Source organism: Rhinoderma darwinii, chromosome 10 (genome assembly GCF_050947455.1).
Source record: "Rhinoderma darwinii isolate aRhiDar2 chromosome 10, aRhiDar2.hap1, whole genome shotgun sequence".
NCBI classification, from domain to species: domain Eukaryota; kingdom Metazoa; phylum Chordata; class Amphibia; order Anura; family Rhinodermatidae; genus Rhinoderma; species Rhinoderma darwinii.
The window spans coordinates 105,152,795-105,179,688 of NC_134696.1; the positions used below are offsets into that span (position 1 = coordinate 105,152,795).

Genomic DNA, 26,894 nt, shown 5'->3' on the forward strand with positions numbered 1-26,894 from the left:
GATTTTGCAGATAAAGGGACAGTTTCCGCATTAATGTGCGGCCACTAACAGGCTATTCCACAGATGCGCCGAACAAGGCGTGGTTGTTGGCCGTGTGCAACAATCAAATTTGGTTTCCGTGGATCGGCCACATCTACCTGAATCAAAGATTATCGTTCGCCACCGCCACAACATCCCCTCGTCCAATCAGAAATATTCCAGTCTTTTAGCAGTTCAGAGATGAGGTGTGGCAGAACGAGCAACAAACGCAGTAACGACTGAACAGCGAAAAATGTTAGCAATTATTGGCATGTGTAATAGATCGTCTTTCGAACGCAATCAACTTGTCAAATCATCACTCGTCGCTGGTTCATGAAAGAATATCTGACCGTCTAACAGGACCCTTAGGCTTTATTCAGATGAACGAGTGCAAATTTGGATTTGCGCCCATGTGCGATCCCTCTATTTTTTTCACGGGCCCTTCATATGGTCTGTTAAAACAACGGCCGTATGAAAAGCCCCATTGAAATACATGCAGCCTTGTGATGGCCGTAAAGAAAAATGGCTGTCACACGAACGATATGTATGATCATCTGAATAAAGCCTGTCACGATCCAGGGGTATGTGGACACACTAGATCGCTCCGCCGTAGCAGAGAGGCAGCTGACCGACTCAGTCTACGCACAAAGTCTATGGTAGGAGTGTAGCCCACTGGTACCTGGGATAGTCCGGATGGTGGCAAGGGCTCTGGCACAGATGGGGCTGGAGGTGGTGGGTTGCGCCAGACATGGCGGATGGTATCCAGAAGGACAGGCGACAGCCGACGTGGAGAATTCCAGCAGGCAAGGCAAGGTACGGCTCAGGTACTACACATGCTCGGAACAAGGCACAGCACGGGATACAGGATATAGGAAGCAGGACAAGGGAACACTGGGAGCAGGAAAACACTAAGGGACCGTTTGCAATACAGACATGGGAAAACTACAACAACGCTCAGGCAGGGAATGTAAGGGCAGACCCCTTAGCCCAGGGTGGGCAGGGGTTGATTAGGGAACTTTAAAGGGCCAGCGCGCGCGCGTACCTTTACCAGTGAGAGCAGGACCAGCCGACCGCGAGTGCTGGCATCTCCTAGGAGGGAGACGTCGACAGGAAGACAACGTACTGTGGTCGCGGGCGTCGTCAGGTAAGGAATGGTGGCGGTCCGTGACCATATCCGTGACAAAGCCTAAGTATGAAAGTTGGAAATTCTTCCAATGGTCCACTAGGAGGGTTGCCTTGAATATTGAGTTTAATGACCTCCTGTGCACTATGGGGTTATGCACAATGATAATGTTATTGAGGCGTGCTGACAGTCCAGAATCGCAGGAAAGTCCCTGGTTTTGTGTCAGCACAAGCTTGGAGCAACCATTGTATTATTGTCGGAGACTCGAGCCTTTATTCAAACCTGTATGATATTTTGAAGAGATATTTTGTGCACTCTGAGTTGAAATTATCCTTTTATTGAGATACATTTGATTCTTTACTGCACATTACATAGTTGATTTTTGTCATGTAAAACAAGTTGCATTCTAGATATAAAATTTGCTGGCATGCAGAGTCGATGGTACCATTTACCCACCATAATAACAGCAATTACAATGAGCTACAGGCTATGTATTCATCAGAGCTAGAAGAACCACTATATTTTCAGGTCCACGACTATGGAGGAGTTTTAGCTGGCTGGAAACATATAATTACACCTATATGTCTTGCTTTTTGTGAATTTCGACTATAGATGCGTCTCATAACTGGAATATCTAAAGTAATCTATATTCCTTCATATAGTGTCAGAACAATGTCTCTCTGATGCTCTGCACTCCTCCAACATTCATGGAGAGAGGGGGAAAATATGTTTTTTTTTGTGTTGAGATTTAAAGTGGAAAGTTGCCAGATCCATAATGGGGCCTAGCTTTTTGTAGGCAGAATAAATACCCATGAGAATATAGTCATATAGAGAATGCAGCCTATTGACTAGGAACCTATAAAACCATGAACAATGTAGCCTATCCATTTACTATAGACTGTGGCATCAATGAAAATGCATTCACTAGAGAGCAGTGGTGACCACTCAGAATGCAGCCTATCCATTCACTAGAGAGTAGGGGTGACATTCATTCACCAGAGACCAGCAGTGACATCACTGAAAATGCAGACTATCCATTCACTAGAGTTCAGTGGTGACATCACTGAAAGTGCCTCCTATCCATTCACTAGAGTTCAGTGGTGACATCACTGAAAGTGCCTCCTATCCATTCACTAGAGTTCAGTGGGGACATCACTGAAAATGCCTCCTATCCATTCACTAGAGAGCAGCAGTGACATCCCTGAAAATGCCTCCTATCCATTCACTAGAGAGCAGCAGTGACATCCCTGAAAATGCAGCCTATCCATTCACTAGAGAGCAGTGGTGACATCCCTGAAAATGCAGCCTATCCATTCACTAGAGAGCAGCGGTGACATCACTGAGAATACAGCCTATCCATTCACTAGAGAGCAGCGGTGACATCCCTGAAAATGCAGCCTATCCATTCACTAGAGAGCAGTGGTGACATCACTGAAAATGCAGCCTATCTATTCACTAGAGAGCAGCGGTGGCATCACTGAAAATGCAGCCTATCCATTCACTAGAGAGCAGTGGTGACATCACTGAAAATGCAACCTATCCATTCACTAGAGAACAGCGGTGACATCACTGAGATTGTAGCCTATCCATTCACTAGAGAGCAGTGGCGACCACTGAGAATGCAGCCTATCCATTCACTAGAGAGCAGGGGTGACATCCATTCACTAGAGAGCAGCGGTGACATCACTGAGAATGCAGCCTATCCATTCACTAGAGAGCAGCGGTGACATCACTGAGAGCCTATTCATTCACTAGAGAGCAGGGGTGACATCACTGAGATTGTAGCCTATCCATTCACTAGAAACCGATGACATCACTAAGAATTCCAGCAGTTAAAGTGGTTGTCCAAGATTAGAAAAACATGGCTGCTTTCCTTCAAACACTACACCACACCAGTCCATAGATTGTGTTTGGTATTTTAGCTCATCCCAATTCACTACAATGGAGCTGAGCTGCAATACCATACACAACCTATGGACAGGTGTGGAGCTGTTTTTATAATTGTGTACAACCTCTTTAAGGCGACTATCCTACAAAATAACACTATTCCATGGTGTACAATACTTGCATCAAGACGGCTTGGCTCAGAAGTCGCCTCCCTCTGTTCACAGTTAATAGACTTCTCCAGCGCGCGGTGACTCTGCAAACCTAGATTCAAAAAGCAGCACATCAAGAACACCCGGCACAAAGAATATCCTAATGAGTCTTTTTATCACAAACTCTTTGGGCATAAAATTAACTCAGCGAGTATGTCAGTAATTGCTAGATGGGAGTGCTGAGCTGGACTTTCCATTTTTTATCAAATGACAAGTTTAATTATCACAAATTATTGTGACCTGCACCCCCCTCCTCTGTATTCATCCAGTTCCTGAATCATTACACAACGCATGGCTCTACCTGTGTATTAGCTTTGTGTACACTGGGGGATACCTTACATGAAACACAGTCAGTTTTGTTAATTAAAGTCACTGAAAAGAAGCAGCCATGCAAGCGAAGAACATTTAAATGATATTATTAGGCTGATGTTCGGCATCCATAGAGACTCTATCTCGGATAGTTCCAAAATAAAATATGAATTGTAAGATCTGAATACATTCGGACAATTATTTGCTCTGTCGAAGACTCAATGGAGTTGAAACATTAGTTTATTAAAAGCATTTAAAGGAGGGCTGAGTCTGCCTGCTCCTCAGGTCCATAGAGCATCTCCAGGATACAAAAGACTCGCACATTGTCTTCCAAGTCGCCCATGCAGCCTTCTCTCCGGGGTCAACCTAAGATCTTTCTCCAGGCTTACAAGGAGCCTCTAGTCCTGTCATTTTATCCAGTCACTTGGGAAGTGGCTCCAACAGAGAGGAAGGATCAGTAAATATCAGTCACACGCTAAGCTTTGTGAAAACAAGCTCCCCCTAATATTCACTGCCAAAGTCGACGGCATTCATTTCATATTTTTTTTTTTTTGTCATAATGACTTAATGAGAATCTGCCAATTAGAGGGTTTTAAAATGCAGCGTGCAGGTGTGGAATTTGCAAGTAATCAGGTTGAGAAATGGTCTGCAGTCTCTGTCTGAAAAAGTGGGGGAGACGCGCTGTTTAAAGGATTGATTAAGTAAAAAATAAAATATATATAATACATATTCACTGATTGTAAATGTACGGGGGTGAATGCCCCTGGGAATGATGTGACCATATGCAACATGCCATAAGACTTATGGACAAATCTTAAAACAAGCCACATGTGCAGCTATATGTTTGCAACCATAGGATACATGGTTGTTCCAAGTCTGACAGAAAGGGGAAACTCTTTCCAATGAACTGCTCTGACAAAAAGAAAAGGGTCCTGAGCAGCCTGTATTCTGTGAAATGTTGCAGTTGTTATGCCAATGCTGTCTGCAGGTTATTTGATTTTCTCCCAGGCCTTCAGAATTGATTTCAGAATCACTCCCAGTTGTAAAGGTAGCGATTCCGAAATATTTTTTATTAGGGGGATGCTTATAATGTTATTTCCTAATATAATATTCACTTGTTTCAGCTAACAATATAATTAATCTTTTGTAATCATTTGAGTCACTATGTACATACATTACTTTACTGATCCTGTACTGATCCCGAGCTACATCCTGTATTATACTCCAGAGCTGCGCTCACTATTCTGCTGGTGGAGTCACTGTGTACATACATTACATTACTTATCCTGTACTGATCCTGAGTTACATCCTGTATTATACTCCAGAGCTGCACTCACTATTCTGCTGGTGGAGTCACTGTGTACATACATTATATTACTTATCCTATACTGATCCTGAGTTATATCCTGTATTATACTCCAGAGCTGCACTCACTATTCTGCTGGTGGAGTCACTGTGTACATACATTACTTTACTGATCCTGTACTGATCCCGAGCTACATCCTGTATTATACTCCAGAGCTGCACTCACTATTCTGCTGGTGGAGTCACTGTGTACATACATTACATTACTTATCCTGTACTGATCCTGAGTTACATTCTGTATTATACTCCAGAGCTGCACTCACTATTCTGCTAGTGGAGTCACAGTGTACATACATTACTTATCCTGTACTGATCCTGAGTTATATCCTGTATTATACTCCAGAGCTGCACTCACTATTCTGCTGGTGGAGTCACTGTGTACATACATTACTTTACTGATCCTGTACTGATCCCGAGCTACATCCTGTATTATACTCCAGAGCTGCACTCACTATTCTGCTGGTGGAGTCACTGTGTACATACATTACATTACTTATCCTGTACTGATCCTGAGTTACATTCTGTATTATACTCCAGAGCTGCACTCACTATTCTGCTGGTGGAGTCACTGTGTACATACATTACATTACTTATCCTGTACTGATCCTGAGCAACATCCTGTATTATACTCCAGAGTTGCACTCACTATTCTGCTGGTGGAGTCACTGTGTACATACATTACATTACTTATCCTGTACTGATCCTGAGTTATATCCTGTATTATACTCCAGAGCTGCACTCACTATTCTGCTGGTGGAGTCACTGTGTACATACATTACATTACTTATCCTGTACTGATCCTGAGTTACATCCTGTATTATACTCCAGAGCTGTACTCACTATTCTGCTGGTGGAGTCAGGCTGGGTTCACACGACCTATGTTCAGACGTAAACGAGGCGTATTATGCCTCGTTTTACGTCTGAAAATAGGACTACAATACGTCGGCAAACATCTGCCCATTCATTTGAATGGGTTTGTCGACATACTATGCAGACAACCTGTCATTTACGCGTCCGTCGTCGTTTGACAGCTGTCAAACGACGACGCGTAAAAATACAGCCTCGTCAAAAGAAGTGCAGGACACTTATATACATTATATGCGGGGCACTTCTTTCAGACGTAATTTGAGCCATTCTTCATTGAACTCAATGAAGCACAGCTCAAAATTTATGGCTGTCAGAGAAGCCTCACAAACTGCGAGAAGGAGCATTTATGACTGAAACGAGGCAGCTGTTTTCTCCTGAAAACAGTCTGTCTTTTCAGTCGTAAATGCCTGCTATCGTGTGCACATACCCTCACTGTGTACATACATTACATTACTTATCCTGTATTGATCCTGAGTTACATCCTATATTATACTCCAGAGCTGCACTCACTATTCTGCTGGTGGAGTCACTGTGTACATACATTACATTACTTATCCTGTACTGATCCTGAGTTACATCCTGTGTTATACTCCAGAGCTGCACTCACTATTCTGCTGGTGGAGTCACTATGTACATACATTACATTACTTATTCTGTACTGATCCTGAGTTATATCCTGTATTATACTCCAGAGCTGCACTCACTATTCTGCTGGTGGAGTCACTGTGTACATACATTACATTACTTATCCTGTACTGATCCTGAGTTATATCCTGTATTATACTCCAGAGCTACAATCACTATTCTGCTGGTGGAGTCACTGTGTACATTACATTACTTATCCTGTACTGATCCTGAGTTATATCCTGTATTATACTCCAGAGCTGCACTCACTATTCTGCTGGTGGAGTCACTGTGTCATTACATTACTTATACTGTACTGATCCTGAGTTACATCCTGCATTTTGTAAATAGTAATATGTTGTTCAGAGGTGCCATATCCATAGTGGCGTTACAATTGCTTATTCCACCTGGTTATGATGTTCGTCACGTTAGACGTGATTCTTACTTTAAAACTGATATCGGAGGGATGTGACATTGTATTATTTCTGTCTCCGAAAATGTTGAATACTGCACTGTGCTGTTCTTATCTGTATTTTATTAGTATCAGCAGAATTATTTTGTCTAAAGCTTGTTGTGTTTTATCTGCCCACTAGGTGTCAGGATTTTTCTGTGATTAATCTATGAGTTCATGTAAAAAACAAAATAATAAGTTTAGATTTTATTTTCTCATAGGGTTACATTTATAGAACTGTGCGAAGAGACGAAACAAGGATAAAAAAAAATCTAATCACTCGATTGTTTTAAAGCTCATTATGAGCTGCACTTGCAAACATACTGAAAAGCCGGCCACAGTGACTCTCGGTGAGACAGGCCCATTGCCCGAACCCCTGCTGTGCCACCTGCAGCGTGCCAATCTATCTCTGTTCTAGGAGAGAGGGACTGGTCACATGACGGAGAGATTTATAACATATGGTAATTTTCTCTTGAGCGATGACAACTGATAAGGTAGAAATATCTGGCTGTGTGTGGCCAATTTAAAGGGGTTAGCTGGTTTTATTTAAATGGAGCTAAAAATTGTTTCATGAAAAGTTCTCGAACTATCAAATGCGAAAATGTATTTTTTATATACTACACACAGCTGCGTATTTGTTACAATGTATTAAGTCTAGAGATTCTTCGGTGTAAGCAGTACTAGGTCAGAACAGGTTTTTAGCTTCTAATTGTGAACAATTGATGTTCCCGTTCACTGGCAGCAAGCATAAGTATTGAAAATAGAATTGAAACAGTAAATTATTAAGCTTTATAGAAAACTGGGCAAGCCATAAACTCGGTGCTATTTGATGTATAATCGCAGCACAGTTTCAGGCTGTTCTGGTATGGGGCGCTGTTGTAGGCTGCTTCTGTAACGGGGGCGCTGTTGTAGGCTGCTTCTGTAACGGGGGCGCTGTTGTAGGCTGCTTCTGTAACGGGGGCGCTGTTGTAGGCTGCTTCTATAACGGGGGCGCTGTTGTAGGCTGCTTCTGTAACGGGGACGCTGTTGTAGGCTGCTTCTGTAACGGGGGCGCTGTTGTAGGCTGCTTCTGTAACGGGGGCACTGTTGTAGGCTGCTTCTGTAACGGGGGCGCTGTTGTAGGCTGCTTCTGTAACGGGGGCGCTGTTGTAGGCTGCTTCTGTAACGGGGGCGCTGTTGTAGGCTGCTTCTGTAACGGGGGCGCTGTTGTAGGCTGCTTCTGTAATGGGGGCGCTGTTGTAGGCTGCTTCTGTAATGGGGGCACTGTTGTAGGCTGCTTCTGTAACGGGGGCGCTGTTGTAGGCTGCTTCTGTAATGGGGGCGCTGTTGTAGGCTGCTTCTGTAATGGGGGCGCTGTTGTAGGCTGCTTCTGTAACGGGGGCGCTGTTGTAGGCTGCTTCTGTAACGGGGGCGCTGTTGTAGGCTGCTTCTGTAACGGGGGCACTGTTGTAGGCTGCTTCTGTAACGGGGGCGCTGTTGTAGGCTGCTTCTGTAATGGGGGCGCTGTTGTAGGCTGCTTCTGTAACGGGGGCACTGTTGTAGGCTGCTTCTGTAACGGGGGCGCTGTTGTAGGCTGCTTCTGTAATGGGGGTGCTGTTGTAGGCTGCTTCTGTAACTGGGGCGCTGTTGTAGGCTACTTTTGTAACCGGGTGTTGCTGCAGGCTGTCTCTGTTAGAGGGGTGCTGTTGCAGGCTGTCTCTGTTAGAGGGGTGCTGTTGCAGGCTGTCTCTGTTAGAGGGGTGATGTTGCAGGCTGTCTCTGTTAGAGGGGTGCTGTTGCAGGCTGTCTCTGTTAGAGGGGTGCTGTTGCAGGCTGTCTCTGTTAGAGGGGTGCTGTTGCAGGCTGTCTGTTAGGTGGGTGCTGTTGCAGGCTGTCTCTGTTAGAGGGGTGCTGTTGCAGGCTGTCTCTGTTAGAGGGGTGCTGTTGCAGGCTGTCTGTTAGGTGGGTGCTGTTGCAGGCTGTCTCTGTTAGAGGGTTGCTGTTGCAGGCTGTCTCTTAGGTGGGTGCTGTTGCAGGCTGTCTCTTAGGTGGGTGCTGTTGCAGGCTGTCTCTTAGGTGGGTGCTGTTGCAGGCTGTCTTGTTAGGTGGGTGCTGTTGCAGGCTGTCTCTGTTAGGTGGGTGCTGTTGCAGGCTGTCTGTTAGGTGGGTGCTGTTGCAGGCTGTCTGTTAGGTGGGTGCTGTTGCAGGCTGTCTGTTAGGTGGGTGCTGTTGCAGGCTGTCTGTTAGGTGGGTGCTGTTGCAGGCTGTCTGTTAGGTGGGTGCTGTTGCAGGCTGTCTGTTAGGTGGGTGCTGTTGCAGGCTGTCTGTTAGGTGGGTGCTGTTGCAGGCGGTCTTGTTAGGTGGGTGCTGTTGCAGGCTGTCTCTGTTAGGTGGGTGCTGTTGCAGGCTGTCTCTGTTAGAGGGGTGCTGTTGCAGGCTGTCTGTTAGGTGGGTGCTGTTGCAGACTGTCTCTGTTAGAGGGTTGCTGTTGCAGGCTGTCTCTTAGGTGGGTGCTGTTGCAGGCTGTCTCTTAGGTGGGTGCTGTTGCAGGCTGTCTCTTAGGTGGGTGCTGTTGCAGGCTGTCATTAGGTGGGTGCTGTTGCAGGCTGTCTCTGTTAGAGGGGTGCTGTTGCAGGCTGTCTCTTAGGTGGGTGCTGTTGCAGGCTGTCTCTTAGGTGGGTGCTGTTGCAGGCTGTCTGTTAGGTGGGTGCTGTTGCAGGCTGTCTTGTTAGGTGGGTGCTGTTGCAGGCTGTCTCTGTTAGGTGGGTGCTGTTGCAGGCTGTCTCTGTTAGAGGGGTGCTGTTGCAGGCTGTCTGTTAGGTGGGTGCTGTTGCAGACTGTCTCTGTTAGAGGGTTGCTGTTGCAGGCTGTCTCTTAGGTGGGTGCTGTTGCAGGCTGTCTCTTAGGTGGGTGCTGTTGCAGGCTGTCTCTTAGGTGGGTGCTGTTGCAGGCTGTCATTAGGTGGGTGCTGTTGCAGGCTGTCTCTGTTAGAGGGGTGCTGTTGCAGGCTGTCTGTTAGGTGGGTGCTGTTGCAGGCTGTCTCTTAGGTGGGTGCTGTTGCAGGCTGTCTCTTAGGTGGGTGCTGTTGCAGGCTGTCATTAGGTGGGTGCTGTTGCAGGCTGTCTGTTAGGTGGGTGCTGTTGCAGGCTGTCTTGTTAGGTGGGTGCTGTTGCAGGCTGTCTGTTAGGTGGGTGCTGTTGCAGGCTGTCTGTTAGGTGGGTGCTGTTGCAGGCTGTCTGTTAGGTGGGTGCTGTTGCAGGCTGTCTGTTAGGTGGGTGCTGTTGCAGGCTGTCTGTTAGGTGGGTGCTGTTGCAGGCTGTCTGTTAGGTGGGTGCTGTTGCAGGCTGTCTTGTTAGGTGGGTGCTGTTGCAGGCTGTCTGTTAGGTGGGTGCTGTTGCAGGCTGTCCCTTAGGTCTCTGTTATGGGTGCAATGTGGCTTCTGAATATTTCACAAATAAGAAACCAGCTTTTAATGTAAAAGGATTTAGATTGCTTGTTTTTTTGTTTTTTTTTACCACTGTTGTATCTATTGTAATGGATAACGGTCACTAAGGTTGGACTTTTAAAAACATCGCTATCTGTTGCCAATTTTTGTTCCAGGAAATCATACCGCACATAGTCTCCCCCCCCCCCCCCGAGACGTCGATATTAGTCAACTAGGCCTCTGTTATTGAGAGCCTAGAAACAATGCAGCGCCCCTCTCTACATCACCACGTCATAGGTTCCCAGGTGAGTCGTCCGTGGCTCACCACCAGCATTATTAGTGATGAGGCATGAAAATCGCAGTCCGCTTATATATCATTTTAGTAAACAGACAGCCGCTGCTTCCTACATTTTCACAGTTTTATTCAAAACTATGTTGAGTTTATGACACAGAGAATTAAGAAGAAATTGAGGATTCTGCTCCCCAACTCTGAGCTTCGCTCCGTCTGCTTTCTGGTTATTGAATTTTCTATTACAGTTTGTGTCAGTCTATAAATGGAACATGCATGCACGTTCTAACTAATACAGGCTGCATTTATAATAACCATTGTGAAACTATTGTACCCTCAGCTGTGAGTAGGATGAGGTTGGTTCCTGTTTTCATCTTCTAAATGTAAACGATGTTTCAATTCACTGACAGCAAGCAAAATTATTACAAATTAAAGCACAATACACTAGGAAATTGCAGAACTTCTCCTTATACAATTTATTTACATAAAAAGGAAAACTGTTTTAACCGTTTACTCCACTACACATAAACCCAGCTGAGAAGCCGAGAAACGGGTCAACGTGACTCCAGCCAGAGGCCTCGTTTCCCGCAAGTTTGGATCCATTTATTGCATCTAGATATTCAGTTTGTTGATTTCCTGTAAGACACGGACTCGTCCCGGCTTTACCCAATCATTTCTCAGCCAAACGTTCTTATGGGATAATGTCTTCCACAGCTTTCCTGACTTTTTAAACTCTGATTGATTGAGAACTTGTGCATTACATAAGTGTTTGGCATCCTTATACACAGCCGCCACAGGCAGAGGCCTAATAACCATAGGCTTTCTGGACATTACACTGACATTTCATGGTGAAGGATAGTGGGGCCTCCTAACAGCAGCGTTATCGGCACAGGGCAGGCTGGTGATCGGACCGCTGATGTATGCTCATCGGGAAGCGTCACCTGAAATAGCTGATAACCGGGATCCACACACCGCAGATGGAGCAGAGTTTGGATGCTGATTTAGTGTCCCTTGAAGGATAAATACATTTGTATAAAAATAAATGATATTGAATATATTGTAGAGGACGTGCACGACCGCTGATAACAAGGAAAATAAGATCAAATTCTATTAAAAAGTTTTAGTGGCCTTTTAATATGAAAGGATAAATTATATTTAAAAAAAACATTTATATTCACCAAATATTATGTAAATGTAGCTTAATCGTTGTAGATTGAAAACTTCTCCAGCTTTCTTTATAGAATTTGTATTTCAATTCCTCACCATTTTCAAGATCTCTGCTTTCTGTCAATGAATTGAATGCAATTTACATCCTGACCTTGTCATTCTCGCACAGATGATAGGCTTGTTATAATGTATCAGTTCACAGAGAATTGTTTACACGGATACATAATAATAATACGCTCAGTTCTGTGAGCACAACTAAGTCACAATGATTTTTCAGTCCCTGGATATAAAAAAATATATGTTCCCATTCACTGACCGCAAGCAGAGAACATGAAAATTGTGAGGAATTGAAACACAAAGTAGATTAGCAAGTTACAGAGCTTTTTATTATCCATTGATTAAAAATTATTTACAGCATCGGAAAATCCCTTTTAATGTCTCGTCTTTTGCCATCTGACCAGCCGGGAGGCCTAACATGTAGACCAGTGCCACCCACCGCTGCAGGGCTGGGTGAGTGTATTTGGTGTAATCTCCTGGCAGATAATTCTATGTGTTACATTCATTCTGCAGGATCTAGCAGCGCATTCATTCCTCCCCCGTTGAGTCCTGCGGTTCATTCTCCTGTTTTGCATCTGCAGACTCCGATAGTCCGCCCTGCGTTTTTTGAAGCTGTTATCGGGGATCAGAGCAACACGTGTAGAAAGCTTTTTGCAGCCCTGTTTCAAGCTTAGAATGCACAGCGGGGCACAATTACTATGCAGGGAGAGGTTTCAATGCCGCAGGCTGGGTGAATACTTTGCGTGCACAATGCTCGACATAACCGCTCTTCCTCTCTGCCGCTCGCTCTTTGCCGACGCTCTCTTTATTTCACGTTTATCAGCATTTGAATTCAGCCGCTCCCTCCCCTAGACTTTTTTTTTTTCCTGCCCTGTAACATAAGTTTGAGATAGTTTTGCTCTGGGCGTCTGGCCTGGTCCATTGTAGGTCTTTTTCCCTGAGTCCTCTATTACGCTGGCACAGACCTAAACCCTTTATCAGCTGCGGACACTCGGAACAGGTCTGTGAGTTCTGTCACTGTCTGACAGCTCAGCGCTATTGTCACTTCAAAGCCTGTTTGTAAAATATTGACATTTTCCTTTTTTTTTTAATAGTAAAAGTGGAAACTCATTTCTATTCTGGCATGGCGGACCGTACCGCTCACTCGCTCCTGTCCTGGGATTGACATTTGGAAGATGTTGACAGAACCGTTATAGAAATAGAAAGCACAGTGGTGCAGGGTTGATTAAGGCCACGGGTGAAAAAAAATATATAAAAATCTCACATAGTGCGGCCTTTTCATGTCTTGATAACGCTTATTAAATGTGCAGATTATCAGAGGAGCAGCTGTTGTTGCTGGTATTATCCCAGCTCCTATCTGTACGCAGCGCACCTGTGTCCAAACAAAAGTTACTTTGTGGAGCAAATCTTCGAAAGCCCAGACAATAGAGGACTGAGCGAAAATAGCGTTTCCAGCTGAATCCTCAGTAAATAGAAGTTGTTCTCTTGTGGCAACTTGTAACATTTTATTTTATATCGGTACTTAGTTACAGCTTTAGTCTGAAAACCCTGGTGAACACAATATGGCCACTATTACACCTCCCACCCAGCTTTCTCTGATTTCTAAATGGCGAATCTGGTTCGCTATACAGCTGAAAAGAAGCGAGGAAAGTTTAAGAACATGGCATCGCCGTTAAAAAAGTTAAAGCGTTAATATGCTTAAAAAATTGACCTGCACTATATAGGCCTGTCTATTGTTTTTATATGTGGTTCACAACATTTTTGTTGCATGTATTAGGGCAGATTCAGATGAACGTTGCGTTTTTGCGCGCGCAAACAACGCAGCGTTTTACGCGCGCAAAAACCATTTGACAGCTGCGTGTGTCATCCGTGTATGATGCGCGGCTGCGTGATTTTCGCGCAGCCGCCATCATAGAGATGAGGCTAGTCGACGCCCGTCACTGTCCAAGGTGCTGAAAGAGCTAACTGATCGGCAGTAACTCTTTCAGCCCCCTCGACAGTGAATGCCGAACACAATATACAGCAACCTGTTAAAAAAAAAGAAAAAGTTCGTACTTACCGAGAACTTCCCTCCCGGCCGTTGCCTTGGTGACGCGTCCTTTGTGACGCGCCTCTCTTGACATCGGGCCCCACCTCCCTGGATGACGCGGCAGTCCATGTGACCGCTGCAGCCTGTGCTTGGCCTGTGATTGGCTGGAGCTGTCACTTGGACTGAATTGTCATCCCGGGAGGTCAGACTGGAGGAAGAAGCCGGGAGTTATCGGTAAGTCAGAACTTCGTTTTTTTTTTACAGGTTCATGTATATTGGGATCGGAAGTCACTGTCCATGGTGCTGAAACAGTTTAACTCTTTCAGCACCCTGGACAGTGACTATCTCCTGACGTCGCGTACCGGAATTTTTTTTGCCGGGTTCGGCCAAAACGAGTTCGGCCGAACCCGGTGAAGTTCGGTTCGGTTGTCCGGGTTCGCTCATCTAAAAAGACACTCCGTTTGGATGTTTGGAAACAGAAAACCACGTTGTGCTTTTCTGTTTACATTCATCCTTTTGACAGCTGGTGCGCTGTTTCAGTCGGTTCGCACAGAAGTGCTTCCGTGCGACCTGCGTGGTTTTCACGCACCCATTGACTTCAATGGGTGCGTGATGCGCGAAATACGCGGAGATATTGAACATGTCGCGTTTTTTGCGCAGCTGACAAACGCTGCGCAAAAAGCACGGACTGTCTGTACTGCCCCATAGACTTGTATTGGTCTGTGCGTGGCGCGTGAAAACCACGCGGCCCGCACGGACCGAATACACGTTCGTGTGAATCCCCCCTTAAAGTCCAGATCTGCACTTTTTTTCCTACGTTAGTACAGGGGCTGTACGCTGCTTGGTGTAAACAGCCGTTTTTTTAACGTATAGCACACTGACCCATTCATTTCTATGGTCCCATGCATATTACCATGTTTTTCACTTTTCCGCGTGGGGGCCGTGGGACTAATAAAATTCACATTAGGTCCTATTCCTGTCAGTGTTTGCGGCTCGTCCTCACCCATTCAAGTGTATGGCGATGTGAAAACCACATACAAAAAAACTGATGCCATCCGTCTGCTGTCCGTGTTTTGCTGATCCGTTGTTTACGGACAGCAAATTACAAACGGTCGTACGCATGTAGCCTAAGGGAAAGATAGTATAATATTGTTACAGAAAATATGTACAATATATCAGTGTTTTTCAATATGAAATAAGATTTATTGGTTTTCAACAAAATTTTATGGAAAGGAAGGCGTCTAGTAAGGTATCGGCACTGGTCTCTGGAAATAACCTAAGTTCTTTGTTACCGATATCTTACCATGGTGCGGTTGCTCTAAAATTTTGCTCCAGATTTAGTCACTTTTCTAAAATTAAATATTAAAGGGGTTGTCCCACAAAACACATGTATCCCATATCTACGGGACAGGGGATACATGTGTGGTCGCTGGGGATCGGACAGCTGGGAACCCCAGGGATAAGGGACCAAAAGTCCCCCAAAGTGCTCCATGAGAATAGAGTGCTTGCGCGCATGTGTTCTGCACTCTATTCATTTCTATGGGACATCCGGAGCCTGTGTCCGGCAGATCGGGTTATGTTTTAGCCTATGATAACCCCAGTTCATGTGTTTTTCAGTGAAGGGTAAAATAAGTTCACAGATGGACATTGGCTTTAAGATACTTTTGTGCTGTTCATACTCCAGTTTATATCAGCAGGTGGAGCAGCGTCCGTACTGTTTGGTTTCACTCTATAACCCTTTTGAGTCTCTACCATTTTAGGTTTATATGTTGACTTTTGGCACTTCAGCTAAACCTCTTTATCTGCCATTGCCTTCCATTGTGGTTACTTTGCATTTACACCTTCTCAGCTGGTGTGTTGGCTTTGGGTCTTGTGGCTTCCTAGCTGTTGGCACCTGAGTTTACTATTGTGCACAATTGGCACCAGGAATGTCGTAGCATTAACGGAATTGGCACCAGGGTCAGAGCAGTATTTTTGGATCCTGGTGCAGCATTATTTACTGGGCACTTGACACAACATACAACAGTCTAGAACTGGGTCTTCCACCAACGCAATGTCACTGCCTCTTGCCATTTTTCACAACTAAATTTTCTCTTCTTTTTTTTTTTTATTTGTACTTCGGAATTATTAATTGGAATTAGTGCCCGGCTGTGAATTCCTAACGTTACGTGTATTTGGTTTCAGTAGTGTTTATCAAGATCCTTGATGGTTGCAGGCTTGTACATTGAAGTCAGCGTGCCCATGAGGCCACCTCCTTACACTACAATTCTCTTTGCATTTATTCACCCTTTTACTTTAGGCCATTGGTCCTGCCTCCCGTTTCTTACTTGCAGACATTGTAGGGGCTGTAAAGGGGGAGTCCTGATCAGGTCTTTACTTTCCATGACCTACGTGCAAGAGGCAAATCTAAGCTGGGGCCCCCATTGTGCAGGGATTTTTGTATTCTCCTGGATGAATGCTGCTCTACCCCCTGTTATATGTGATTGCGGACCTTGAGCTTCTAGGGACAGTATTATCTGCTTGTACTGTCCATAAATCTAATAAAATATTGTAACCAAGCTAAATATCATATTTATTCTCTTTTTCTACTGAAATAATTGGAGACGGTCGGATTTATTAACCCTGCAGAACATATTTAAACACTGTGTTTACTCATCATTTAGTTTGAAGATCTGCTACAGATAAAAGACAGCGTTTCTGGGGATAAGAAGATAATTAACTTTCATTAACCTCATTTAACCTCCATAGCAGATAAATGTGTTCGGTATATTACAGAGAAGTCGCTCGTCTTGTGCAATTATGAAGGTCGTCGGTGGGACGTCACAGGGCGTCTCCTGAACTTTTCTAACATTTGCAAAAAGATCTTACTGGAGGATTTGCTTAAAAAAGGCTTTTATAGTAAAGGAATTTAGAAATCTTATTCTGTATTTAATGGGCTATGTGGTCAGTCCAACTGCAGGATGGGCCCAGGGTCCCCGTATAAATATAAGTGAGGTGCCAGGTTACAGGTCAGACCCTAAAAAGGAGCCACTGCTAACGATCTGCATGTCTGTTTTGTCGTTAGATGGTTAGTCTCTCCCCTGACACATAGGCATTTCTGATATTGTGGATGAAGGATTTCCTTTGTCGAGAGTTGAGAAACACGTAGTCTAAGAATGGGAACAGTATTGAGGAATTAGGAATAGTCTCCAGTCTTGAGGGAAGGACAGGGACTTGGATCTCTGAGGAAATGAGAGGGTCAAAATCCACAAAAGCAGCTGCAGTTGACGTAAGAGGTAAATGAAAACAACTGGGGACTGTAAGGTTTCTTGCACAAGACCGTTGTGCCACTCGGGCTGTTTTTGACGGCATCCGAGTGGCACAGGATCGTCTTCACGGACCCATTCACTTTAGCGGGTGAATCGGGTCAGTGAAAAATGATCAGAGTCTCCGATCTGAGGAAAGATAGAACATGTCCTATCTTGCCTTGGATCACTGACGGGACTCGGGTGGCACACTCGGTCGTGTGCATGAGGCGTTAGGCCCTGTTGACACAGAATATTTTTTATGCAGTTCTTGCTGCGGAAACCATGGCAAAAAATGTCTGTAATTGCCTCCCATTGATTTCAAAGGGAGGTGGAGAAAAAAGTGGAAAAAAGAAGCGGAATGCTCTATCTTGAGACATTTTCGCCTCAAAAACCCCATTGAAATCCATGGGAGATGGAAAAAAAAGCTGCGCCCGTTTTTTCCTTTGCCTGTTGAAGAAGTGGTAAAAGACGCGGCAAAAAAACGCCTGAGGTGCAAAACCAGTTAAAAAAAATCGGAGCTGATTTTTCCAGGCAGAATTTTCTACCTGCAAAAAACTCGGTGTAAACGGGGCCTAAGGATATTTCTCTTTATTTGTGAATTTATTCAATCGTCATTGAAGGTTTGATGCCAGAGTTGTAATAAATCGGCTCCATGAACTTGTGTTAAAGTATTTGTGTTTTGTGTAATTTTGGGGTTATATTCTTTGAATTGCATTTTTGTGTAACGTTTAATCTATTTCATACCGTGATAGTGATTCATTAGTGGTTACCCTTTGCTTTAAAGTGGTTGTCTCATCACAGATGGAAGCAGCTGCTGCATTCACTGGATCACCATGAGTTCAGCTCCTGAGACCCTCAGCAAAAAGCTGATTTTGCAGAGTTGCCTTCATCTAATTGTTTGCCCTATAGGGGCTACAAAATGAACAGCTGTCAAAAGAATAAAGGAATAATTGTCAGCGGCTCTCCACTTTGACTCATAGGACTCCCCCTTGTTCCATGTGACTTGATAGGACATATAGACACGTATTATCCTGATGGAACAAACCCTTCAAGTAGACTAGATCAGTGTTTTTTAACTCCAGTCCCTTCAGCAAGTCATGATTGATGGATCTCTTGAAGAAAGCTGGGTCATCTCACACCAATCCCATCTTATACCTGTGAAGAGGGGGCTCTGCTGAGGTTTACAGCACTCATTTGGAAGGGCCAAACAAATTTTGAACCTTTCTCGCCCCCAGGGGCTGCATTCGGTCGGTCCATAGGTTTATTGGTGCACATGGAGCGTGGGTGAAGTAAGAATCAAAATGGGACCCTCTGTTGCTGTTTTATGCCATTACACCCCGTTATTTTACCACATCGACCGGCATGAGATGGTTTATATACAGTGAAATATACACAATACTCATACAAAATAAGTTATAGACAATCTTCCCATTAAACTTTTGATTAGATTAGATGCCTCCTATGATCAACTTGTCAACAAAATGTGGGATAATCTGGAATAATTTTCCAGTCGCTCTTGTCCACTTTTATTCACTCTTGGGTAGGACACCTTCAGAAGGAGTAGGCGCCTTATTTGCACATTTTGCTGTCTTCTAACATCTGCTTTCCGTGGCCTCTTCAGTATCACACGTCTGAATCGCGGAGTGCTGCGCTCGGCATTGGCAATGAGCTTCATCTCGTGTTTTATTCAGTGCTATGTCTGGTAACTGGAGATATTGGAGACACAGGCAAGACACACAGATCGCTCACCTTTCTAGCGTTTTCCAGTATTTGCATGACACAAGGATTTCGAGGACTCCTCTACAAGTTCCTCTACATCACGCAGATGCCCGTTATGTGACCCGACATCAGGAATGACCCTAATAAAGAGCCGAAGTGCAGTAGAAATGAGCTCTCGCTCAACATTAAACATTAAACGGGCAGCTGCCTCCACAGTCAGAATGGACGGTCTGAGCTCCCAGATTGTTACATGCAGCTTCTCTACATCTAAAAAGTAATTCCTCTCACGCATTTCACGCTCAACAATCTGCACAATTTCCTTCCTCCTTTGCCCCACAAAGGTTTCAGCTGACAGAGGGAGAGGGGGGTTGTCACTTCACTACCCACAGATGCCATGGGGAATGGCCTTAACCCAGGTTATTGAAACCTTCTTACCTCCCAACTTGAAGATGGGAAACGAAGACATGTATATGCAGTAGGCTATGTGTGGCACAACAATTTTTTTCAATTTCCTAATAGTGCCAACCATGGTACCCCTATAACAGAGCCAACCACACTGTCCCCATAGTTACGGCCAGTGTCCTTATAACAGAGCGGGCCCTTCGCAGGATCTTCTGCGTCACCCCAAGACGTTTAATACTGCACAATCTCTACCGCTTGCTGCAGATTCTGCATTGATTGTCGGTGTCTTTGTTCTTTATGGAAGATTTGAATGTACTGCAATTGGGGAGGCAGAGAAAGTTGTGAACCTTATAAGTCTTTGCTTTCCAAAAGCCCCTATGGTGAGCTCTAATGGCCACTAGTTTACCTCTATGATAATCTTGTAGATGTCCCAGTATAAGTTCATTTATCTGATGACAGAGCTTTTGTTTAATAACTGCCCTCCACTTGCCTTCAGCTGCAGCACTCTCCCTCTTTGGGGATATCAATAAATATTTGCAGATGTTTCTTTGAATGCCCATCGTCCAAGACTGTACCCTGTGAGGACACCAACCACGAGACAGATAAAATGGGGTACCCCATCCAAGATACGTGTGCCATGTAATTCTACCCCAATTTTACCCCTCCTGCCTCTGTACACTAGACTCCATTCCTCCTAGGCTGTGCTCACCCTAACCTCCGACAATAGAGCAGTGATACATGAGCTGCTGCATTTCGCAGGTGCCATTTTACCAGCACGGAAACGCGCTGACGTGAACCTGCTCAAACACATTCTCCTCTGACTAAAGGTAATGCTTTGAGGCTTCCAGGCAGAATCGTGTTTATTTCCTCCTTGCTGGATTATTGAGACTCAGTGACTCAATTGTATAAATGCTGTCACTTCATCAGCGCTTGTAGTTGTTCTGGAGAGAAGGCTCCGAGGCATCGTGCGCTCTGGAGATGAGAGCGGCCGTCAGCAAATATGGCTGATCGTATCCATCTTGTGTCTGTACTGGAGCTGGATTATAGCGGCGCTGTAGTCTGATTTCTCTGTATTAATATGTAATATATATATAATATTTCAATGGGGCCGTTTACATGACCGTTGTTTTAATGGACAATGCGAAGGCTCCGTAGAGAAATAGGACATGTCCTATTTTCTTCCGTTTTCACAGATTCCTCGATAGACTCAAGTCTATCGGGATCCGAGAAACGGGACCCGCGCAGTTTTTCACGTCCGTGTTTGCACTCGTTCGTGTGAATCTGGCCTAAGATTTACATTGGAGGACTCTATCTGAAATGCCTGTATACTATGGGACACCTGGAAAGGGCAACTACTTTTTATAGTATTATATGTATGTATGTATATCTATATAGAACATTATACACACTAAATGTGTATGCGATTATGTATACATTGGGATTACCCTGGAGCTACTGCAGGCCAGTCCAAGGAAAATTGTGGTAATAATTCCATATGATAATTTTTTATTTTTTTTTGCTTTTTTACATTGTCCCTCTAATTATGGAAAGAGCCATTGTACACAAGAGACACTAATGCCAACGCAGGGTCCGTCACTTTTACACCATTGTCAACCCGACCTCAGTGAAAAGATTTTACGTCAGGATCACATAAGTTCACATCAGTCTCCTGGAAAGTCTCAGCCCTGTCACTTCACGGAGCCTGTTCTGAATACTAAAAACACATTGCAAATAATACTTGATTAGCTCCTGATTTACATGAGATCCCTTTTGCTAAGGAAATCATTATGACAATCAAATTCCAAAGTGACTGTTCTCCGCTTTCATTATCAGGTCGTTTCCAAGGAATAATATGCAAGGTGAGCGGCTACGGTGCGTCCGCTCCTATTAAATAGGTCCCAGAAATGGAGATTTAGGGGCCAAATCCGTAATTCCTCTAGCGCTACATTGGTTTATCCTCTCAGCACATTACTACACTGATTTATATGGTTTCTTACAGAGGACATAACCAAGCTCCTGATAGGTATACCCTGACCATGGTGCAAGCATTGAGAAAAGACGGAAGAACCATCAGATACGCGTAGGCTCTCTACACCCACCAATCCAGAAGGAAAAGGTTCAGCACTCGTTGTGGAATATGAAAAAAATATTCTTTATTGGTTAAAATAGAAAGCCAGCGGAAGACTGAACAGCAAACAGTGGACAAGAAACATAAAACATACGTTCCCTCTGACGCGTTTCTAGCTCTCAAGAGCCATTACTCAGGGTGAGCTGACATTTCCATATATTCTCTACACCCACCCCCTGATGTCACCGTACAATTTTTTTAATCGATAAGAAATAAAGATTGGACGTTTTACTCTGAAGCGCTGGATTCAACCTCTATTTTTCCTATGAATACACGTCAGCCAGGACGTAAATCCGAGCGCTACACAGGAGACCCAAAGCAGTGGTGGTGAACTGCAAAAACTTTTTCTTATTTTTCATGTTGCATGGAGCCCTGGACTAACCTGCGTCCCATTATACGTGATGTGATGCCACGGCGTCATCTATAGACCAGTATTCCCAGCAAATGTTTGTGTCCTTGCTTCATAGATGGACATTGTTCATTCCTATAAATATTGGTTCTGGTGGCACAATTGCAGCATCTCCTCCCTCGCAGACAACACTCTCGCTTGTACTTTGCCAAAAACAAATGCAGCATCTTGAAAGCCCTGACAATTTTGTTAATAGATTAGATTTGTAATGAGTAATATTTTCCACCAGCTGCCGCAGCAGAAAATAAGTTACAGAGCACATGAAATAATCGCAGCCCATCTATCAATGCGCTTTATTCAAAGGTGCATTTAATCTTGCAAACATATGCCGTGCGAGAATTCGGGCCGAGATAAAGCAGCCTCTTCTCCTCCGCAATCAATTAATCATTTTTCTTCTTCTTTTGTTGCCATATTTTTAATAATATTTTCTCAAATTTGGAAGCATGACTACAAATATCCCCGTCTTGTCTCCATCTATCTGGAGTTCTGCCTCTTGGGGAATCCCTGTGATCTGAATTAGCCGCCTCTCGTGTCAGAAATGACCGACCTCTAGTATTTCTCCTTCCTTAAAGCCCAAGTCCTGTCACATACATTTCTCTCTGCTCTCTAACGAACATGAAAGTTTCTCACTTCAGATGCTTTTTATTGATCAAATGTAGCCAGAAAATACTTCTTTCGTGTTTGACTTACATTTTCCCATGATATATTGCAGTCACCACAATGTCTTAAAAAAATCCCAAACACTGATATCTTTGCACAGAGAAACGTAAACGGATCAGCTCAGTAGTACAGAGACCACAACGTATATAGTCCACGCCAAGCTTTCCAATAGCAACACTGAGACCGCCTGTGCACAAGTGATATCACTGCTTATGTGGTGTCCTGTGACATGCAGGAGCGCGGTGTTAGCCGTTGTATCACTTGTGCCCTTGTTGCTATTTTTTAGCTACTGCAAAGCAATTGAGGGCTATATATACCTTTTGAAAACAATTATAATTTTATATATATATATATATAACAGTGTATCAGTGTGATTGGTGAAATTTTCTAATTACTTATTAAAAATTATCTTTACTTTTTACACATACAGCTGCTTTGTATCCTGTATACAGAGCAGCTGTATCTAGCATTGAAACCTGAATCCATTAGATCAGCAGGACTGACGGGTTCAGAGACAGCGGGTCAGATCCACCTGTTATCTATCACATTTAGGCCTAGTTTACACGAGCGTGATATACGTGCGTGCTTTTCTCTCGTGTCATACGCACCTATATTAGTCTATGAGGGCATGCAGACAGTCCGTGAGTTTTGCGCAGCGTGAGTCCGCTGAAAAAAACTCACGACATGTCCTATCTTTGTGCGCTGTTCGCGCATCACGCACCTATTAAAGTCAATGGGTGCGTGAAAACCACGCATGCCGCACGGAAGCACTTCCGTGCGAACTGCGTGATTCGCTCAACAGCTGTCAAACTCTGAATGTAAACAGAAAAGCACCACGTGGTTTTCTGTTTACAAACATCCAAACGGAGTGTCATAATGATGGCGGCTGCGCGAAAAGCACGCAGCCGCGCATCATATGCTGAGGCCACACGGAGCTGTTAAATGCCTTTTGCGTGCGCAAAACGCACACGCTCGTGTAAATCAGGCCTTAAGTTATGAACGAAGATGTGATCAGTAACCGATCGATCCTGCAGGACCCGCTGACACTGAAACCGTCCGTGCCGCTGACTTGACGGGATTCAGGTCTCAGGGCTAGATACAGCTGCTCTGTATACAGGATACAAAGCAGCTGTATCTCAAAAAGTAAAAATAATTTTTTGGAGTGGACTTGAGATCTGACGTTTTCTCTTGCTTGTGAAAGTTTTCCAGCCTTCTGTAAATAAAATGTAATCGTTGTATAAAGCGAATAAGAGTAAATTGTGGCTCATTTATTAAATGTTGCGCACCTCTAAATAAATTTGGTGCATTTTAGACTATCCTAAGGCTAGGATATTAAATCGAGATTTGCACCAAAATTTGCACCACTTTTTGGTTTTCGTATCTGTTAAAAAGGTGGAGGCCACCCCTACTCCTGGTAAACTCCACGCACATTCCATGCACTTTTCAAGAACAGTCGTAATATTTTGCGATAATATGGCATGCGTCTTGATTTGAGCTTTCTTTAGGCCAGAAAAAGTGCAAATCTACTGTCAAAATTTCCCATTTTATTCATCCACAGACCCTGTACAGACTTAATATTTCTTACTGCTAAGGGTTGGTTACAATTTCTGTGATGGCAATCCTTTAGGAGGGAAATGCATCAGCAGCACAAATCTCTCTCATGGTAGTTTGCTACAATGTATCAGTGCAGGTAACATGTATCGGTCTGGAGTCCAGTCTTGATTGTGTATACTAGATACAGCAGGAGTCCTGTTCTCTATATATTTAGCCCCCAGTATTATTGTCTCTTATGATCCAATGGTACCCCAGACCTACTCTGTGGAGTCCTGATCAATATTTAAAATGAAGTAATAAGGGAGTTTACAAAGGGTTAATGATTAATCTCATTTGAGGCAGCGCTGAGACATAGAGGGTCCCGTTACCTTTCTCTATACTCTTACTTGGCAGCTTCCAGGCTTTCTCTAATTGCTTTTTGTTATTATTCATGGTTTGAGGGACGATGTAAGGGGTGGGCCTGCTCGCTCTATGTCTTTGGGTAACCCTGCGGAAGACAGAGCGATATAATAGAGAGTTCTTGATTAACTGTGGTGAGCACATCCTTCCGGGGGATTTACTCAGAAAAAATGAGACGAAGACATGAAGGGTTGTCACACAGGTTGACCTGGAGTGGTTTAGAACAAGGAGCTGATTACCCAAAACTAAAAATATGTAAAGAGAATCTATCTGCAGGAAGAATGACACGTTTAGTCTTTCTTAAAGGCTGTGTCCACTTTTAGGTCTCATGCACACAACCCTCAAAGGCATCTCTGAAGAATGGTTCAGCCATATTGGATGTTTGTTTGTGATTTATCCCCCATGACAAACGTATGAGCTGTTAATAGTGAGAATGAGCGTGAACTCCACTAGTAGGGCGCGACAGACCAACTTCAGTAGACCTATCCGTCTGTGAGTCCTCGGGGGCACCGTGTCTCCCACTAATATATAGGACGAGCTGTAAACCATCAACGCTGACCTTGACCTCTGCCGCTCCTTACAGGAACTATGTTCATTTTGCAGATTTTCTATTGTTCTCTGGGTTCGAAAAGCTTCAAAAAGAATGAAGGAGCCGCCCTGTTTAATTTGATAAATTTGCATTAATCTTGAACTCTGACTTACTTTAGTTTCCCAGTCGCGTGATTTCACTTTGTTAGTTTAACGCTTCACGTCCCTCTGGAGGACTCCGCCATGCCGCTTACTTATAATTGTTCATAATTAAGGGGGTTACATTGAATAGACAATTCGAGTCGTAATCGTAAGCTCAGTAATTAGAAGAGATGGAGCATTACGATTGACCCCTCTGAACTAAACCATGTAGGTATAAAGATGTAACTTTTATTAAGGCTTAAAATGAAAGTCTAGAGGCCTAATGTTCTTAGCAAAGTGTATTTTGGTCATTTCGTAGTGACTCGCGTTGTATATAGCTGTGAATCTTTATTTTGCCGAATATATACACTTTGGAAATTTGTGCACAGCGTTCACCTTGACTGCCTAAATGTTAATTCATACATAAGACCTAAAAACATGCATTACTGTCGTGCTTCTCCTGAAACACCCACCTGCTCATGGGGTTGGTTCTGAAGAAAATGGCTAATTAGGTGGAACAGGCACCAAAGCAAAAATCCAAAATCTGGTCCCCCTGCTGGTGCTCCCCCGCCACCTCCGGACAGGACATACTGGGGCTTGTTGCCTTCTATCCCAGTCTTGCTGGGATTGTGAATGGGGGGTCATACATCTGCAGAGAGTAAAGAGCGAGCCCACCTTCTCAGAGGTCTCATAGCAGCTGCATCCAACCTATTGTGGGAGATTCACCTAGGAAAATGTGCAAAAAAAACAAAACAAAACATCATGGCGTACATGGCACGTATCCTAAGCACTCGTTGTTTTCATCTACCACGACAAAGTGTATAAAAAAAGGGGCGCTATTTTTATGGCACCAATTCTTGGTCTTCCATATACGGCAGCCATGAGGTAGCATAAGGGGGAGTAATGTGTCTATCATGCCTTGCCAGTTGCGTCTCATAAAATACTAAGCAAAAAATAATAATTGTTTTTTTTAAGGCGGCGTGGTTCCGTAGTTCAATTTTGCACTTTGCAAAAGAAGTTTGGTGAAGCAAAAAATGGTGTCCAAGAACATGAGGAGTATAGATAGACCCGTCATCCAGGACCCCCTCCAGTCCATGTTGTGGCAATGGCGTCTGCCAGATATTGCACAATTTTCAGTTATGCTTTACAGAGGACTAGTCATGGCCCCAGTGTCCCTGCATAACAGGAGTCGGGTTAAAGATATTATGAATAGAGAGTAATTACCATTTCGGATCGTCTGCGTGTTACAGAAAACAGCTCAGCAAATAGAAGGCGATAAATGGCGTGTTACGGGAAAGGTTTATTTGTCACAAAGAACCGGTGTTTTAAAACATCTGGCCTAATTATTTCATACACCACTAACCGTATCAGATCTGCAAGGTAATTTGAACAGATGCTGCGAATAATCTGCTGCTTTCGTACCGCTAACATGATGGATGCCGTGTGCCGGGACCGCTCAATGCCGAGACGTGACTGCCGGCCCATGGTGCTCTGTTTTATTTCTTTTTTTTGCAGATCTCATCTTTTGTTCCGTATTTCACGGTAAGCTTTTGTTCCAGGCTGCAGAATTTTCTGTTACCTGTTCGGAATATCATTTTTTAAGCTGCCAGTTTAGTCCCGAGTGACTTTGCAGCAGGCGTCCCCATCTCATAATAAGCTCTGAGCTGCAGTCGCCTTATTGCAGGCCTGTAGAACTGGGAAGCAGCACATTTTTAACCTTTCAGTCCCGGGTACTGCCTGTACAGCCTCAGAACAGCCTTGTTTTATTTTTTGATAAACCTTAATAGAGGAAACAAGGAAAGTTGTCCAAGCTTTACTGTTAGGCCGGGTTCACACGACCATGTTACGTCCGTAATGGACGGATCGTAT

General features: G+C 44.1%; 1 long non-coding RNA gene across 8 annotated transcripts in view; it reads left to right on the forward strand.

Moving 5' to 3' along the window:
* Positions 1 to 26,894, forward strand: part of LOC142662344 (uncharacterized) — a 528,950-nt gene that overhangs the window by 259,741 nt on the left and 242,315 nt on the right. For 2 of the 8 annotated variants that reach the window (XR_012850910.1, XR_012850912.1), the window contains exon 6: positions 7,075 to 7,314. The exons of the other annotated variants lie outside the window; for them this stretch is intronic. This is a non-coding gene — a long non-coding RNA (uncharacterized LOC142662344). The remainder of the gene's footprint in view (positions 1 to 7,074; positions 7,315 to 26,894) is intronic. 8 annotated transcript variants of the gene reach the window in all.